At 42.2% G+C, this 20,665-nt stretch overlaps 1 protein-coding gene across 1 annotated transcript in view; it reads right to left on the reverse strand.

The window, feature by feature from the left end:
• GCC1 (GRIP and coiled-coil domain containing 1) overlaps nt 1–20,665 on the reverse strand; it is a 338,240-nt gene that overhangs the window by 316,890 nt on the left and 685 nt on the right. The gene's annotated exons all lie outside the window — the stretch shown is intronic.

Here is a 20,665-nt window from a genome sequence, read left to right on the forward strand (position 1 = left end):
TTGGGGAGTGGAGTACATCATAAGCCTTCACTGTGACAGCTTCTGAAAGCCATCTCCTTCTTTTTTTGAAGGGTATACCAAATATTACAGCTAATATAGTGTTGTAATATTTGGTATCCCCTTGATTTTGAGGGGTAAAACTTAACGCACTGCTTGAACTATCCCTTGCATTGGGGAGGTGGGTACATCATAAGCCTTCACTGTGACAGCTTCTGGAAGCCATCCCATCCTTTTTTTGAAGGGGATTCCAAATATAATGGCTAATATAGGGTTGTAATATTTGGTATCCCCTTTATTTTGAGGGGTAACACTTAACAACGCACTGCTTGAACTATCCCTTGCATTGGGGAGGTGGGTACATCATAAGCGTTCACTGTGACAGCTTCTGGAAGCCATTCCATCCTTTTTTTTTAAGGGGATGCCAAATATAATGGCTAATATAGGGTTGTAATATTTGGTATCCCTTGATGTTGAGGGGTAACATTTAACAAAGCACTGCTTGAACTATCCCTTGCATTGGGGAGGGTAGTACATCATACGCGTTCACTGTGACAGCTTCTGGAAGCCATTCCATCCTTTTTTTTGAAGGGGATACCAAATATAATGGCTAATATAGGGTTGTAATATTTGATATCCCCTTGATGTTGAGGGGTAACACTTAACAATGCACTGCTTGAACTATCGCTTGCATTGGATAGGTGGGTACATCATAAGCCTTCACTGTGACAGCATCTGGGGGTACATCATAAGCCTTCACTGTGACAGCTTCTGGAAGCCATCCCATCCTTTTTTTGAAGGGGATACCAAATATTACAGCTAATATAGTGTTGTAATATTTGGTATCCCCTTGATTTTGAGGGGTAAAACTTAACAACGCACTGCTTGAACTATCCCTTGCATTGGGGAGGTGGGTACATCATAAGCCTTCAGTGTGACAGCTTCTGGAAGCCATCCCATCCTTTTTTTGAAGGGGATTCCAAATGTAATGGCTAATATAGGGTTGTAATATATGGTATCCCCTTGATGTTGAAGGGTAACATTTAACAAAGCACTGCTTGAACTATCCCTTGCATTGGGCAGGGGAGTACATCATAAGCCTACACTGTGACAGCTTCTGGAAACCATCTCATCCTTTTTTTGAAGTGAAGGGGATACCAAATATTACAGCTAATATAGTGTTGTAATATTTGGTATCCCCTTGATTTTGAGGGGTAACACTTAACAACGCACTGCTTGAACTATCCCTTGCATTGGGGAGGTGGGTACATCATAAGCGTTCACTGTGACAGCTTCCGGAAGCCATTCCATCCTTTTTTTGAAGGGGATACCAAATATAATGGCTAATATAGGGTTGTAATAATTGGTATCCCCTTGATGTTGAGGGGTAACACTTACAACGCACTGCTTGAACTATCCCTTGCATTGGATAGGTGGGTACATCATAAGCCTTCACTGTGACAGCTTCTGGGGGTACATCATAAGCCTTCACTGTGACAGCTTCTGGAAGCCATCCCATCCTTTTTTTGAAGGGGATACCAAATATTACAGCTAATATAGTGTTGTAATATTTGGTATCCCCTTGATTTTGAGGGGTAACATTTAACAATGCACTGCTTGAACTTTCCCTTTCATTGGGGAGGGGAGTACATCATAAGCCTACACCGTGACAGCTTCTGGAAGCCATCTCCTCCTTTTTTTGAAGGGGATACAAAATATTACAGCTAATATAGTGTTTTAATATTTGGTATCCCCTTGATATTGAGGGGTAACATTTAACAACGAACTGCTTGAACTATCCCTTGCATGGGGCAGGGGAGTACATCATAAGCCTTCACTGTGACAGCTTCTGCAAGCCATCTCCTTCTTTTTTTGAAGGGTGTACCAAATATTACAGCTAATATAGTGTTGTAATATTTGGTATCCCCTTGATTTTGAGGGGTAAAACTTAACAACGCACTGCTTGAACTATCCCTTGCATTGGGGAGGTGGGTACATCATAAGCCTTCACTGTGACAGCTTCTGGAAGCCATCCCATCCTTTTTTTGAAGGGGATTCCAAATATAATGGCTAATATAGGGTTGTAATATTTGGTATCCCCTTGATTTTGAGGGGTAACACTTAACAACGCACTGCTTGAACTATCCCTTGCATTGGGGAGGTGGGTACATCATAAGCGTTCACTGTGACAGCTTCTGGAAGCCATTCCATCCTTTTTTGAAGGGGATACCAAATATAATGGCTAATATAGGGTTGTAATATTTGGTATCCCCTTGATGTTGGGGGGTAACATTTAACAAAGCACTGCTTGAAATATCCCTTGCATTAGGGAGGTGAGTACATCATAAGCCTACACTGTGACAGCTTCTGGAAGGCATCTCATCCTTTTTTTGAAGGGGATACCAAATATTACAGCTAATATAGTGTTGTAATATTTGGTATCCACTTGATTTTGAGGGGTAACATTAAACAACGCACTGCTTGAACTATCCCTTGCACTGGGGAGGGGAGTACATCATAAGCGTTCACAGTGACAGCTTCTGGAAGCCATTCCATCCTTTTTTTGAAGGGGATACCAAATATAATGGCTAATGTAGGGTTGTAATATTTGGTATCCCCTTGATGTTGAGGGGTAACACTTAACAACACACTGCTTGAACTATCCCTTGATTTTGAGGGGTAACATTTAACAATGCACTGCTTGAACTTTCCCTTTCATTGGGGAGGGGAGTACATCATAAGCCTACACTGTGACAGCTTCTGGAAGCCATCTCCTCCTTTTTTTGAAGGGGATACAAAATATTACAGCTGTGTATAGTGTTGTAATATTTGGTATCCCCTTGATATTGAGGGGTAACATTTAACAACGCACTGCTTGAACTATCCCTTGCATGGGGGAGGGGAGTACATCATAAGCCTCCACTGTGACAGCTTCTGCAAGCCATTTCCTTCTTTTTTTGAAGGGTATACCAAATATTACAGCTAATTTCGTGTTGTAATATTTGGTATCCCCTTGATTTTGAGGGGTAACACTTAACAACGCACTGCTTGAACTATCCCTTGCATTGGGGAGGTGGGTACATCATAAGCTTTCACTGTGACAGCTTCTGGAAGCCATTCCTTCCTTTTTTTGAAGGGGATACAAAATATAATGGCTAATATAGGGTTGTAATATTTGGTATCCCTTGATGTTGAGGGGTAACATTTAACAAAGCACCGCTTGAACTATTCCTTGCATTGGGGAGGGTAGTACATCATACGCGTACACTGTGACAGCTTCTGGAAGCCATTCCATCCTTTTTTTGAAGGGGATACCAAATATAATGGCTAATATAGGGTTGTAATATTTGGTATCCCCTTGATGTTGAGGGGTAACACTTAACAACGCACTGCTTGAACTATCGCTTGCATTGGATAGGTGGGTACATCATAAGCCTTCACTGTGACAGCATCTGGGGGTACATCATAAGCCTTCACTGTGACAGCTTCTAGAAGCCATCCCATCCTTTTTTTGAAGGGGATACCAAATATTACAGCTAATATAGTGTTGTAATATTTGGTATCCCCTTGATTTTGAGGGGTAAAACTTAACGCACTGCTTGAACTATCCCTTGCATTGGGGAGGTGGGTACATCATAAGCCTTCACTGTGACAGCTTCTGGAAGCCATCCCATCCTTTTTTTGAAGGGGATTCCAAATATAATGGCTAATATAGGGTTGTAATATATGGTATCCCCTTGATGTTGAAGGGTAACATTTAACAAAGCACTGCTTGAACTATCCCTTGCATTGGGCAGGGGAGTACATCATAAGCCTACACTGTGACAGCTTCTGGAAACCATCTCATCCTTTTTTTGAAGGGGATACCAAATATCACAGCTAATATAGTGTTGTAATATTTGGTATCCCCTTGATTTTGAGGGGTAACATTTAACAACGCGCTGCTTGAACTATCCCTTGCATGGGGTAGGGGAGGACATCATAAGGCTACACTGTGACAGCTTCTGGAAACCATCTCATCCTTTTTTTGAAGGGGATACCAAATATTACAGCTAATATAGTGTTGTAATATTTGGTATCCCCTTGATTTTGAGGGGTAACACTTAACAACGCACTGCTTGAACTATCCCTTGCATTGGGGAGGTGGGTACATCATAAGCGTTCACTGTGACAGCTTCTGGAAGCCATTCCATCCTTTTTTTGAAGGGGATACAAGATATAATGGCTAATATAGGGTTGTAATATTTGGTATCCCTTGATGTTGAGGGGTAACATTTAACAAAGCACTGTTTGAACTATCCCTTGCATTGGGGAGGGTAGTACATCATACGCGTTCACTGTGACAGCTTCTGGAAGCCATTCCATCCTTTTTTTGAATGGGATACCAAATATAATGGCTAATATAGGGTTGTAATATTTGGTATCCCCTTGATGTTGAGGGGTAACACTTAACAACGCACTGCTTGAACTATCCCTTGCATTGGATAGGTGGGTACGTCATAAGCCTTCACTGTGACAGCTTCTGGGGGTACATCATAAGCCTTCACTGTGACAGCTTCTGGAAGCCATCCCATCCTTTTTTTGAAGGGGATACCAAATATTACAGCTTATATAGTGTTGTAATATTTGGTATCCCCTTGATTTTGAGGGGTAACATTTAACAATGCACTGCTTGAACTTTCCCTTTCATTGGGGAGGGGAGTACATCATAAGCCTACACCGTGACAGCTTCTGGAAGCCATCTCCTCCTTTTTTTGAAGGGGATACAAAATATTACAGCTAATATAGTGTTGTAATATTTGGTATCCCCTTGATATTGAGGGGTAACATTTAACAACGCACTGCTTGAACTATCCCTTGCATGGGGCAGGGGAGTACATCATAAGCCTTCACTGTGACAGCTTCTGCAAACCATCTCCTTCTTTTTTTGAAGGGTATACCAAATATTACAGCTAATATAGTGTTGTAATATTTGGTATCCACTTGATTTTGAGGGGTAACATTAAACAACGCACTGCTTGAACTATCCCTTGCATTGGGGAGGGGAGTACATCATAAGCGTTCACAGTGACAGCTTCTGGAAGCCATCCCATCCTTTTTTTGAAGGGGATACCAAATATTACAGCTAATATAGTGTTGTAATATTTGGTATCCCCTTGATTTTGAGGGGTAAAACTTAACAACGCACTGCTTGAACTATCCCTTGCATTGGGGAGGTGGGTACATCATAAGCCTTCACTGTGACAGCTTCTGGAAGCCATCCCATCCTTTTTTTGAAGGGGATTCCAAATATAATGGCTAATATAGGGTTGTAATATATGGTATCCCCTTGATGTTGAAGGGTAACATTTAACAAAGCACTGCTTGAACTATCCCTTGCATTGGGCAGGGGAGTACATCATAAGCCTACACTGTGACAGCTTCTGGAAACCATCTCATCCTTTTTTTGAAGGGGATACCAAATATCACAGCTAATATAGTGTTGTAATATTTGGTATCCCCTTGATTTTGAGGGGTAATGTTAAAAAGTAGACTGGAGGCATTGTGATATTTAAAGACTTGTTTATTCAAGTCTAGTTCAAGCGACAGCAGGCACCACCTTACAAGGCAGGACCCAACTGAACACATCCAGAACTCCATAGAGAACTCTCAAATAATAACACTCTAAGAATGCACATGACTTAAGTGGAACACTAAATAGAAAACATGAACAGAACATTGTGAATGGTCAATTTCACACTCAGAACTATATTGCCTTGTTAATACTTGTTCAATGCATGTTTACCTAATAACACATATGTATGTAAACACAACACACCTTCCCCCTTTCAATAACACTGGTTTACTCTAGTACATAATCTCGCAACCAAAGAGGTTTACCTCTTCTTCTTTCTGTGCTGGTACTAATATTTGTATCCTGTTGAACACTCTTATTAACTTCTCCAGATTCATGCACTAACTCATTGTCATTATCATCTCCATCACTATTTTCTCCATCCTCTACTGCTTGACCATTGTTATTACATTTCACCAATTTGGACATGGACCAGCATTCCCCACCTTCCATTATGACGACATTCCCTCTTACGACCGCTATTTTCTTAGGCCCAATAAATTTGCTCTCGATACATTTAGGGGACAACCTGGGATTTTTTACATATACAATTTCACCTTCTCTCCATACCAAACTCTTGGATTTCTTTTCTGTGTCAAACCTTTCCTTGTATGCATTTTGGGCCTCTTTGATAAGTGTCACAATTTTATTCCTATCGATATTCACAGTCTTGGCCAAGTCAAGCCACCCTGGACAGAGTTTGGTACCCGGCTGCCTGCCCTTGAGAGACATAAATGGTGAGACTTTAGTAACAGTGTGGGGCGTCGTGCAGTAGTTCCAAACCATTTCCCTCAACACTTTCTGCCACTCTAAGCCTGCCGCCATAGCCAACTGCAAGCCTCCCTTTACAAATCTGTTTGCCCTCTCTACCAGCCCATTAGCCCTGGGTTGATAGAGTGCTGTTCTTTAATGCCTTATACCAAACCTTTTGAAAAACTCCACCATCTTGTCAGAACAAAATTGGACGCCATTATCTGAGATTAATTCCGTGGGAAAGCCTTGCCTGTAAAATGTTTCTTTAAAAAATGATATCATTTGGGCCGTGGTTGCTTCACCAATTGCCTTCCACTCTATCCACTTTGAGTGATAGTCTACTAACACTATTAAGTATTTGAGATTCTCTCCCAAATTCTGTAGTGGGCCCATCAGGTCCACAGCCACCTTTTTCCAGGGTTCACCCGGAACACTAACAGGTCTAATGGGTACATCCCTCACCACCTTACTTTTATCACTCCTCTCACACTCTCTGCAGTTTTTCACACACTTCTCTACTTCACTGTCAACTGCCGGCCACCAATAAAATTCTCTGATGTATCTTTTGGTTCCTCCCATCCCTAAATGGCCTTGGTGAGCTATACTCACTAGCTTGGATCTGACATTGCTGGGTGGAATCACTTTGGTACCCTTCCTGAGCTTTATGCCGTCTTCTGATAAATTCAGCTCATCTTTTATGCAGTAAAAGCATTCAAATTGTTTTTCTACCTTGTTTTTGTGGGGCCACCCTGTCCTGGTCCACACCTTGACTTGATTCAATATAGAATCTTCACTATCAGCAATCTCCCATTCATCTCTACTTATGGCATTGTATTCAACCTCAGCAATACTCACGCCCTGCTCTAACAACGCTTCCTCTGAATCCTTGCCCTCCACCGGTAACCTAGACAAACAGTCTGCTACTACATTGTCTCTACCAGCTATGTACACCATCTTGAAGTCATAGGCTAGGAGTTCAATCATCCATCTAGAAATTCTGGGTGATCCTTTTGCCCACTCCACACTACCTAGTAGTTGGACTAAAGGTTTGCGGTCAGTTTTTACCGTAAAAGTTTGACCCCATAAATAGAATTTGAAATGTGCTACAGCCCACGAGACCGCCAATGCCTCCCTCTCAATTACAGAGTAGTTTTCTTCCGCTCCCTTCAATGGCCTTGAGGCAAACGCAATTATATGTTCAGTCTTACCAGAGTCCACCTGAGACAACGCTGCACCTAGACCCATATTGCTTGCATCAACCGATAACGCAGTTTTTCTTCCCGACACAAAGCCTCCCAGGGAGGGTGCTTGTACTATGCACTCTTTTATTTTCCTAAAAGCTTCATGGCATTCACCCGACCACACAAACTTCACATTCTTTCTCAACAACTCTCTTAACGGAGTGGAGATGGTGGCAAAACCATTTACAAATTTGTGATAGTACTCCGCCAGCCCCATGAATGAACGTAACTGATCTTTGTCACGTGGCTGGGGAGCACTGCTGATGCTATCAATAAGAGACTTTTTTGGAGCAATACCATCGCCGGAAATTCTATGACCTAAATAGTCTACTTCTCTAACAGCAATCTTGCATTTTTTCCTTTGCACAGTCAAACCGGATTCTTTAAGTCTCACTAGGACAGCCCTCAAAATCTCAATATGTTCCTCTTCATTTTCAGCAAACACTAGTATGTCATCCTGAAACACTGTTACTTTCCTTAGCCCTCTAAGCACTTCCTCCATCACGCTTTGAAAAACAGAAGCAGCAGAGGCTAAACCAAAAGGCATGCGATTGTATTTGAACACTCCCTCAGGAGTGATGAATGCTGTGAGATGCTGGCAACCTTTGGACAACGGAACCTGATGATATGCCGCTGACAAGTCAATGATGGAAAATACCTTCGGGTCCCCCAGGGTGGAGAGAGTCTCCGATATGTTAGGAAGAGGATGTCTCTCTACAACAATGTTCCGATTGAGGCTGCGTAAATCTACACATAGTCTCAGATTTCCATTTGCCTTGGCTACTAGTACAACCGGCGATAACCATTCTGTTGCTGTTATGGGCTCAATTACTCCTTTGTCCACCAAGTCATTCAATTCTACACTAAGCTTACTTCTCATCTTCAATGGCACTTGTCTAACCTTGTGTATCAGCGGTTGCGCATTGTTCTTTAGTTTGATATGGTGTTCAAAGTTTCTAAGTTTCCCTAATTTCTCAGAAAACACTTCAGGGAACTCTTTAGTCCAGACGTCATCTTCCACCTCAGCAATAGATATTGGCTGGGGAGCATTTGCCTGTATTCTTACACCCAAGTTCTTTTGTTCTTCCCATCCTAATAAAGAGGCTCCCTTGTTTGCTACCAGAATGTTTGCCTGGCATTCATTTCCTTTGTAACTGACGAATGCAGCAAATTCCCCCAAGATTTCTATTGTAGATTCTCCATATCCACAGGCTCTAACATCAGTGGGTTTAATTGCCCCTTCACCCTTCTTCAATATATTTACTAAAGTGGCCCTTGAAATTATGGTCCAAGGAGAACAAGTGTCTACTTTCATGACTAAACTGCGCCCATCAATCAGAAAGGTGTCTGCCGGTCCTTTAGCCTTGCCTGAGATAGCTGAAATTTCGAAAACAAACTTGGCACTTGGTTCCTGGGTGGCTGATACTTCTTGAATGTTGTAATTTCTCCTGACCGATTCCTCAATGCTGGCTCTGTTCTCTACTCTGGGTTCGATGAAATTTATGGAAGTAGCTTTGCATACATTTGCAAAGTGTCCTCTATTCTTGCACTTAAAGCATTCGGCAAATTTGGCAGGGCACGACGGAAAGTTTGCACCATGTCTGGGGTTACCACATCTAGTGCACGCATTTCTCGTATTCCAATTTCCTTTCTTTACACTGGGAATGTTTGGCCTCTTCTTCTGGTCTAATGCACAGACTGACATGGTGGTCGGATTTTGTTTGTCACCCTTTAGCTCCTTAACATATAATGATGTCTGTTCGATGCTCCTGGCTAATTCGAGTGCCTCATCCAGTTTCATATCTTTGGCCAGTAGCTTCTCTTGGATTCTGGCGTTATTGGTGCACCTAAGTAATTGATCCCTGATTAGAGAATCAGTCAGATGCTCAAATTCACATGAGTAGCTTAATGACCTCAAGCAGGCGACATATGATTCAACTGACTCTGACTGTTCTTGTACTCTCTGGAAGAATTTGTCTTTCAAAACTGACATTTTTCCTGGGCTCAAAATGGTCCTGTAGTTTTTTAAGGGCCAATGCATATTCATCCACATCACCCGCCTCCAACATCTGGTCTCCAGTCAGCCCATCGAAAATCCTGCGTCCTTCTGTGCCCAAATTGTGAACTAGCAGAGCTTTTTTGCGAGCTGAAGAAAATCTATCACCGCCCATTGCCACAAAGTAATTCTCAAATGTGTCCTTCCACTTGTCCCACCTGAGGGGGGGACGGCCAGGTTCATTGAGGAATGAAGTAGGTGGAGGAATTGATGCTGCCAGGATGAGAAAACTGGACAGCTATGAGTGTGTGGGAAGTGGCTGTGGTGGCTGTCAACCTTGTTCACTGTGTGAAATGTAAGGACTACTGAGTTCCTTTTATATGATTAATTTTCTGGAACGAAATCTTTTCTTTCTTGTAACAGCAGCGTTCCCTTTTTCTGACGTCACAATGGAGACCGGGGTCTTGAAGATGGTGCCGAGTCGTTGCTGGGCAACTGGTGTCACAATGGAGACCGGGGCTCACTTTGACACTCCCTTTACTGCGTGTGCTGTAGCGCGTGTCTGCGCGCCCCAGATCAGCTGGAAACTGCATGCGCTAGTGCGAGGCGGCGGGGGGCAGAGCTAGCGCTCAGACAGCTGTTGGAGCCTCGCTCGCGGGCTCGCGGGGAACTCGCTCTCGGCTCTCGCGCAGCTCAAGTACGGCTTGCGCTACTCCCCCGCTGCTCTCCCCCCAATATGTGGACTTGCCTGTTCGGTTTCTTCCTCCGCGATGTTCCTCGTAGCCGACGCAGGGAGTGGACAGCAGGCCTGCTCTCTGGTAGCTGTGCGCGGCTCCCTCACGGCTCCTTTTTTTTTTTTTTTCGAGCGGACTTGCCTGGATGGCCTCGCCTGCTTCTTCCTTTCTTCTCCGCCCAAGATCTGCCTCGCCTGCTGTCGCTGATGCGGGGCGGAGACAAGCCAGTGCCGGCAACTCAGTTAATACCGAGATCGAGTAGCTGGGATCAGCGTCCGAGTCCGTAAACAAATCCTCGTCGCCAATGTTAAAAAGTAGACTGGAGGCAATGTGATATTTAAAGACTTGTTTATTCAAGTCTAGTTCAAGCGACAGCAGGCACCACCTTACAAGGCAGGACCCAACTGAACACATCCAGAACTCCATAGAGAACTCTCAAATAATAACACTCTAAGAATGCACATGACTTAAGTGGAACACTAAATAGAAAACATGAACAGAACATTGTGAATGGTCAATTCCACACTCAGAACTATATTGCCTTGTGAATACTTGTTCAATGCATGTTTACCTAATAACACATATGTATGTAAACACAACAGGTAACATTTAACAACGCACTGGTTGAACTATCTCTTGCATGGGGTAGGGGAGTACATCATAAGGTTACACTGTGACAGCTTCTGGAAACCATCTCATCCATTTTTTGAAGGGGATACCAAATATTACAGCTAATATAGTGTTGTAATATTTGGTATCCCCTTGATTTTGAGGGGTAACACTTAACAACGCACTGCTTGAACTATCCCTTGCATTGGGGAGGTGGGTACATCATAAGCGTTCACTGTGACAGCTTCTGGAAGCCATTCCATCCTTTTTTTGAAGGGTATACCAAATATAATGGCTAATATAGGGTTGTAATATTTGGTATCCCTTGATGTTGAGGGGTAACATTTAACAAAGCACTGCTTGAACTATCCCTTGCATTGGGGAGGGTAGTACATCATACGCGTTCACTGTGACAGCTTCTGGAAGCCATTCCATCCTTTCTTTGAATGGGATACCAAATATAATGGCTAATATAGGGTTGTAATATTTGGTATCCCCTTGATGTTGAGGGGTAACACTTAACAACGCACTGCTTGAACTATCCCTTGCATTGGATAGGTGGGTACGTCATAAGCCTTCACTGTGACAGCTTCTGCAAGCCATCTCCTTCTTTTTCTGAAGGGTATACCAAATATTACAGCTAATATAGTGTTGTAATATTTGGTATCCCCTTGATTTTGAGGGGTAAAACTTAACAACGCACGACTTGAACTATCCCTTGCATTGGGGAGGTGGGTACATCATAAGCCTTCACTGTGACAGCTTCTGGAAGCCATCCCATCCTTTTTTTGAAGGGGATTCCAAATATAATGGCTAATATAGGGTTGTAATATTTGGTATCCCCTTGATTTTGAGGGGTAACACTTAACAAAGCACTGCTTGAACTATCCCTTGCATTGGGGAGGTGGGTACATCATAAGCGTTCACTGTGACAGCTTCTGGAAGCCATTCCATCCTTTTTTGAAGGGGATACCAAATATAATGGCTAATATAGGGTTGGAATATTTGGTATCCCCTTGATGTTGGGGGGTAACATTTAACAAAGCACTGCTTGAAATATCCCTTGCATTAGGGAGGGGAGTACATCATAAGCCTACACTGTGACAGCTTCTGGAAGGCATCTCATCCTTTTTTTGAAGGGGATACCAAATATTACAGCTAATATAGTGTTGTAATATTTGGTATCCACTTGATTTTGAGGGGTAACATTTAACAACGCACTGCTTGAACTATCCCTTGCATTGGGGAGGGGAGTACATCATAAGCGTTCACTGTGACAGCTTCTGGAAGCCATTCCATCCTTTTTTTGAAGGGGATACCAAATATAATGGCTAATATAGGGTTGTAATATTTGGTATCCCCTTGATGTTGAGGGGTAACACTTAACAACACACTGCTTGAACTATCCCTTGCATTGGATAGGTGGGTACATCATAAGCCTTCACTGTGACAGCTTCTAGGGGTACATCATAAACCTTCACTGTGACAGCTTCTGGAAGCCATTCCATCCTTTTTTTGAAGGGGATACCAAATATTACAGCTAATATAGTGTTGTAATATTTGGTATCCCCTTGATTTTGAGGGGTAACATTTAACAATGCACTGCTTGAACTTTCCCTTTCGTTGGGGAGGGGAGTACATCATAAGCCTACACTGTGACAGCTTCTGGAAGCCGTCTCCTCCTTTTTTGAAGGGGATACAAAATATTACAGCTAATATAGTGTTGTAATATTTGGTATCCCCTTGATATTGAGGGGTAACATTTAACAACGCACTGCTTGAACTATCCCTTGCATGGGGGAGGGGAGTACATCATAAGCCTACACTGTGACAGCTTCTGCAAGCCATTTCCTTCTTTTTTTGAAGGGTATACCAAATATTACAGCTAATATCGTGTTGTAATATTTGGTATCCCCTTGATTTTGAGGGGTAACACTTAACAACGCACTGCTTGAACTAACCCTTGCATTGGGGAGGTGGGTACATCATAAGCTTTCACTGTGACAGCTTCTGGAAGCCATTCCATCCTTTTTTTGAAGGGGATACAAAATATAATGGCTAATATAGGGTTGTAATATTTGGTATCCCTTGATGTTGAGGGGTAACATTTAACAAAGCACTGCTTGAACTATCCCTTGCATTGGGGAGGGTAGTACATCATACCCGTACACTGTGACAGCTTCTGGAAGCCATTCCATCCTTTTTTTGAAGGGGATACCAAATATAATGGCTAATATAGGGTTGTAATATTTGGTATCCCCTTGATGTTGAGGGGTAACACCTAACAACGCACTGCTTGAACTATCGCTTGCATTGGCTAGGTGGGTACATCATAAACCTTCACTGTGACAGCATCTGGGGGTACATCATAAGCCTTCACTGTGACAGCTTCTGGAAGCCATCCCATCCTTTTTTTGAAGGGGATACCAAATATTACAGCTAATATAGTGTTGTAATATTTGGTATCCCCTTGATTTTAAGGGGTAAAACTTAACAACGCACTGCTTGAACTATCCCTTGCATTGGGGAGGTGGATACATCATAAGCCTTCACTGTGACAGCTTCTGGAAGCCATCCCATCCTTTTTTTGAAGGGGATTCCAAATATAATGGCTAATATAGGGTTGTAATATATGGTATCCCCTTGATGTTGAAGGGTAACATTTAACAAAGCACTGCTTGAACTTTCCCTTTCATTGGGGAGGGGAGTACATCATAAGCCTACACCGTGACAGCTTCTGGAAGCCATCTCCTCCTTTTTTTGAAGGGGATACAAAATATTACAGCTAATATAGTGTTGTAATATTTGGTATCCCCTTGATATTGAGGGGTAACATTTAACAACGCACTGCTTGAAATATCCCTTGCATGGGGCAGGGGAGTACATCATAAGCCTTCACTGTGACAGCTTCTGCAAGCCATCTCCTTCTTTTTTTGAAGGGTATACCAAATATTACAGCTAATATAGTGTTGTAATATTTGGTATCCCCTTGATTTTGAGGGGTAAAACTTAACAACGCACGACTTGAACTATCCCTTGCATTGGGGAGATGGGTACATCATAAGCCTTCAGTGTGACAGCTTCTGGAAGCCATCCCATCCTTTTTTTGAAGGGGATTCCAAATGTAATGGCTAATATAGGGTTGTAATATATGGTATCCCCTTGATGTTGAAGGGTAACATTTAACAAAGCACTGCTTGAACTATCCCTTGCATTGGGCAGGGGAGTACATCATAAGCCTACACTGTGACAGCTTCTGGAAACCATCTCATCCTTTTTTTGAAGTGAAGGGGATACCAAATATTACAGCTAATATAGTGTTGTAATATTTGGTATCCCCTTGATTTTGAGGGGTAACACTTAACAACGCACTGCTTGAACTATCCCTTGCATTGGGGAGGTGGGTACATCATAAGCGTTCACTGTGACAGCTTCCGGAAGCCATTCCATCCTTTTTTTGAAGGGGATACCAAATATAATGGCTGATATAGGGTTGTAATAATTGGTATCCCCTTGATGTTGAGGGGTAACACTTACAACGCACTGCTTGAACTATCCCTTGCATTGGATAGGTGGGTACATCATAAGCCTTCACTGTGACAGCTTCTGGGGGTACATCATAAGCCTTCACTGTGATAGCTTCTGGAAGCCATCCCATCCTTTTTTTGAAGGGGATACCAAATATTACAGCTAATATAGTGTTGTAATATTTGGTATCCCCTTGATTTTGAGGGGTAACATTTAACAATGCACTGCTTGAACTTTCCCTTTCATTGGGGAGGGGAGTACATCATAAGCCTACACCGTGACAGCTTCTGGAAGCCATCTCCTCCTTTTTTTGAAGGGGATACAAAATATTACAGCTAATATAGTGTTGTAATATTTGGTATCCCCTTGATATTGAGGGGTAACATTTAACAACGCACTGCTTGAACTATCCCTTGCATGGGGCAGGGGAGTACATCATAAGCCTTCACTGTGACAGCTTCTGCAAGCCATCTCCTTCTTTTTTTGAAGGGTATACCAAATATTACAGCTAATATAGTGTTGTAATATTTGGTATCCCCTTGATTTTGAGGGGTAAAACTTAACAACGCACTGCTTGAACTATCCCTTGCATTGGGGAGGTGGGTACATCATAAGCCTTCACTGTGACAGCTTCTGGAAGCCATCCCATCCTTTTTTTGAACGGGATTCCAAATATAATGGCTAATATAGGGTTGTAATATTTGGTATCCCCTTGATTTTGAGGGGTAACACTTAACAACGCACTGCTTGAACTATCCCTTGCATTGGGGAGGTGGGTACATCATAAGCGTTCACTGTGACAGCTTCTGGAAGCCATTCCATCCTTTTTTGAAGGGGATACCAAATATAATGGCTAATATAGGGTTGTAATATTTGGTATCCCCTTGATGTTGGGGGGTAACATTTAACAAAGCACTGCTTGAAATATCCCTTGCATTAGGGAGGGGAGTACATCATAAGCCTACACTGTGCCAGCTTCTGGAAGGCATCTCATCCTTTTTTTGAAGGGGATACCAAATATTACAGCTAATATAGTGTTGTAATATTTGGTATCCACTTGATTTTGAGGGGTAACATTAAACAACGCACTGCTTGAACTATCCCTTGCATTGGGGAGGGGAGTACATCATAAGCGTTCACAGTGACAGCTTCTGGAAGCCATTCCATCCTTTTTTTGAAGGGGATACCAAATATAATGGCTAATATAGGGTTGTAATATTTGGTATCCCCTTGATGTTGAGGGGTAACACTTAACAACACACTGCTTGAACTATCCCTTGCATTGGATAGGTGGGTACATCATAAGCCTTCACTGTGACAGCTTCTAGGGGTACATCATAAACCTTCACTGTGACTGCTTCTGGAAGCCATCCCATCCTTTTTTTGAAGGGGATACCAAATACTACAGCTAATATAGTGTTGTAATATTTGGTATCCCCTTGATTTTGAGGGGTAACATTTAACAATGCACTGCTTGAACTTTCCCTTTCATTGGGGAGGGGAGTACATCATAAGCCTACACTGTGACAGCTTCTGGAAGCCATCTCCTCCTTTTTTTGAAGGGGATACAAAATATTACAGCTAATATAGTGTTGTAATATTTGGTATCCCCTTGATATTGAGGGGTAACATTTAACAACGCACTGCTTGAACTATCCCTTGCATGGGGGAGGGGAGTACATCATAAGCCTACACTGTGACAGCTTCTGCAAGCCATTTCCTTCTTTTTTTGAAGGGTATACCAAATATTACAGCTAATTTCGTGTTGTAATATTTGGTATCCCCTTGATTTTGAGGGGTAACACTTAACAACGCACCGCTTGAACTATCCCTTGCATTGGGGAGGTGGGTACATCATAAGCTTTCACTCTGACAGCTTCTGGAAGCCATTCCTTCCTTTTTTTGAAGGGGATACAAAATATAATGGCTAATATAGGGTTGTAATATTTGGTATCCCTTGATGTTGAGGGGTAACATTTAACAAAGCACTGCTTGAACTATTCCTTGCATTGGGGAGGGTAGTACATCATACGCGTACACTGTGACAGCTTCTGGAAGCCATTCCATCCTTTTTTTGAAGGGGATACCAAATATAATGGCTAATATAGGGTTGTAATATTTGGTATCCCCTTGATGTTGAGGGGTAACACTAAACAACGCACTGCTTGAACTATCGCTTGCATTGGATAGGTGGGTACATCATAAGCCTTCACTGTGACAGCTTCTGGAAGCCATCTCATCCTTTTTTTGAAGGGGATTCCAAATATAATGGCTAATATAGGGTTGTAATATATGGTATCCCCTTGATGTTGAAGGGTAACATTTAACAAAGCACTGCTTGAACTATCCCTTGCATTGGGCAGGGGAGTACATCATAAGCCTACACTGTGACAGCTTCTGGAAACCATCTCATCCTTTTTTTGAAGGGGATACCAAATATCACAGCTAATATAGTGTTGTAATATTTGGTATCCCCTTGATTTTGAGGGGTAACATTTAACAACGCACTGCTTGAACTATCCCTTGCATGGGGTAGGGGAGGACATCATAAGGCTACACTGTGACAGCTTCTGGAAACCATCTCATCCTTTTTTTGAAGGGGATACCAAATATTACAGCTAATATAGTGTTGTAATATTTGGTATCCCCTTGATTTTGAGGGGTAACACTTAACAACGCACTGCTTGAACTATCCCTTGCATTGGGGAGGTGGGTACATCATAAGCGTTCACTGTGACAGCTTCTGGAAGCCATTCCATCCTTTTTTTGAAGGGGATACAAGATATAATGGCTAATATAGGGTTGTAATATTTGGTATCCCTTGATGTTGAGGGGTAACATTTAACAAAGCACTGTTTGAACTATCCCTTGCATTGGAGAGGGTAGTACATCATACGCGTTCACTGTGACAGCTTCTGGAAGCCATTCCATCCTTTTTTTGAATGGGATACCAAATATAATGGCTAATATAGGGTTGTAATATTTGGTATCCCCTTGATGTTGAGGGGTAACACTTAACAACGCACTGCTTGAACTATCCTTTGCATTGGATAGGTGGGTACGTCATAAGCCTTCACTGTGACAGCTTCTGGGGGTACATCATAAGCCTTCACTGTGACAGCTTCTGGAAGCCATCCCATCCTTTTTTTGAAGGGGATACCAAATATTACAGCTTATATAGTGTTGTAATATTTGGTATCCCCTTGATTTTGAGGGGTAACATTTAACAATGCACTGCTTGAACTTTCCCTTTCATTGGGGAGGGGAGTACATCATAAGCCTACACCGTGACAGCTTCTGGAAGCCATCTCCTCCTTTTTTTGAAGGGGATACAAAATATTACAGCTAATATAGTGTTGTAATATTTGGTATCCCCTTGATATTGAGGGGTAACATTTAACAACGCACTGCTTGAACTATCCCTTGCATGGGGCAGGGGAGTACATCATAAGCCTTCACTGTGACAGCTTCTGCAAGCCATCTCCTTCTTTTTTTGAAGGGTATACCAAATATTACAGCTAATATAGTGTTGTAATATTTGGTATCCACTTGATTTTGAGGGGTAACATTAAACAACACACTGCTTGAACTATCCCTTGCATTGGGGAGGGGAGTACATCATAAGCGTTCACAGTGAGAGCTTCTGGAAGCCATTACATCCTTTTTTTGAAGGGGATACCAAATATTACAGCTAATATAGTGTTGTAATATTTGGTATCCCCTTGATTTTGAGGGGTAAAACTTAACAACGCACTGCTTGAACTATCCCTTGCATTGGGGAGGTGGGTACATCATAAGCCTTCACTGTGACAGCTTCTGGAAGCCATCCCATCCTTTTTTTGAAGGGGATTCCAAATATAATGGCTAATATAGGGTTGTAATATATGGTATCCCCTTGATGTTTGATGTATCCTGCCTCCTGCAGGATCTACCTTGAGCCAGAAATAACAAGGAGCAGGAACCAGGCTGACTCAGGTATGTAGAAAATAGGAAGTACGCTTTATTGTCTTAGTTACAGGTTTAGTGTAGAAGTTAGGAGAGAGAGATCACTAGTAGCTTCTTCCCTGGTTCCCTGCCCAGCTCCAAGTCCCTAACCGTCTCCCTTGGAATCCCCAGGTGCCCCAACACTCCAAGCTCCACTAGCATTCCATCACAGCTCTTACACTGACTCAGACCCCACTCATACATATGCAGGATATAACACATCCCCCTCCTTTTCAATCAAAAGAAAACACACAACTCACAACCATGCTAGGACCAAACAACCACAACATTTCTACTACTCCTTCCACCCTGGCCTGCCACACCAGGGTCTCAGTGCCGCCACCACCAAGCACTACCTTGCCACATGGACAAACAAAACAAAACTACAGACATCGACCCTCCTAAACTAAACACCTTCCGCCAAGACTGCCACTCTTGACCTCAAGTCTGCCACACTTGAGCACAACCCAAAACGCCCCAAAAATAGGCTAACTACCTTGCCAAAACTGTGTAGCCACGAATGTTGCAAACTTACACAGGGCCATCACAATAGTCCTAAACATGCCAACAAAGATCCCATTGCACTCTAACAAATATCCCAACAACATGCCTCATCCTTCTCTCCTAAAGAAAACATGAAAAAGGAATGAAAAACCTAGGAAAGAGACATACAACACAAGATCACAGAAAACACAACCACAAAAGGAAGGAATTGTGGCTTAAAAATTGCATAGCAAAAGCTATGAAAAAATGTTAACATGCACTTACTACCAAATGACAAAATTAGTAGTGCATTGCACATTCACCTTTGCAAAACCCAAAATTCAGATGTAAAAATTTTAACACTACCAGAAAAAAGAACAGTAGTGTAGTGCAATTTCAAAATTTTGCAACCCAAAAGCTCCGGCACACCACTGGGATGAAAAATCAAATGGTGTGACCTGGAATTTCTAAAAATATTTTGAAAAGTGTAATAAAAACTGAAATTAATCCAGTAACCCAAACCAGTGTACAATCCACAACTTATATACTAAACACTGGCCTAATACTGTGTGCCCTCCACTCCTATTCCATACCACTTGCAAACTGGCGTGCTAAAACAACAAAATCCTCCTCCCAAGTGCACCGCCTGGCATCACAGAACTAACTAGGGAAAACCCTAAACTCAACTAAAGGAAGTATGTTGCCGTGCGGTTACCTACAACGCAGACAACTAGTGTAGCCCCTATAATGTAAACATACACTATCTGAGAAAAAAAAATTCTCCTTTCACTTCCTTTTCCAAACGCACAACTGCGTTGTAACTCCACAAAACAACTCCGAAGAGGGCCCATGCCCTAAGGTCAACTACATTGGAACACCCTTCTGTGTCCAAACTCCTCAAAACAAAACTTTGGGGTTCCTCCTGAAGGTTTTATACTACTGCCAATACACCTGGCCAGGGTGTATAAGCCTAAACCCCATTTGCATGCATGCAACTCCCATTTATATATTCCTATTTTGCGCAACATACTCCGCATATAAACGTGTACTCTCCCACACGTCAACATCTACAACCGTACAACACCCTGTACACACACCACTACAAAACACACGTGCTACCTCTCACACATGTACTAGCACAAAATGCACTACAACTGCAGAACCTGCTGCCTCCTGTGCGCACTCTTGTGTCACACACCCCATAAGCTTGCGCTCACATACGCAGACTTAATCCACAATCGTACAGAACTTCAACACATGCAAACGCAGATCAGACAATTAGAATTTCCAAATCTGCAATTCCCAAAAATTGTGCTTTTCCAAAATTTGCATTTCCCCAAAATGCAAATTACATAATGCATACGAAAGATCAAAGATTCGCCCAAAAAAACCATATCATGTGCAATTTCTAACAAAAATCAAGCATTTCTGCATATTCTTTAAAATTCTTAATGCTAAACTTCAATTCTTGTTTCCCCACAAATTGCATTTCCCCAAAATGCACATCACATTAAGCATAAACATGCTCAATGCTTCCCCCAATGCTTACAAAAAAATCAAGCATTTATGCATAATTCTTCCATATTATTGTGCCATACGTCAATTCTACTTCCATTCTATACTTCAAAGTTCCTCCAGAAATGATGTGCAGTTCGTTTAAAAATAAAGCAAATTAAAACATCTCCAAAAAAAAAAACAGCGCCCCCAAATCCACTGTGCACACATG

The sequence above is a fragment of the Ambystoma mexicanum genome, chromosome 12 (genome assembly GCF_040938575.1).
Source record: "Ambystoma mexicanum isolate Mex_15411 chromosome 12, UKY_AmexF1_1, whole genome shotgun sequence".
In the NCBI taxonomy this organism is placed as follows: domain Eukaryota; kingdom Metazoa; phylum Chordata; class Amphibia; order Caudata; family Ambystomatidae; genus Ambystoma; species Ambystoma mexicanum.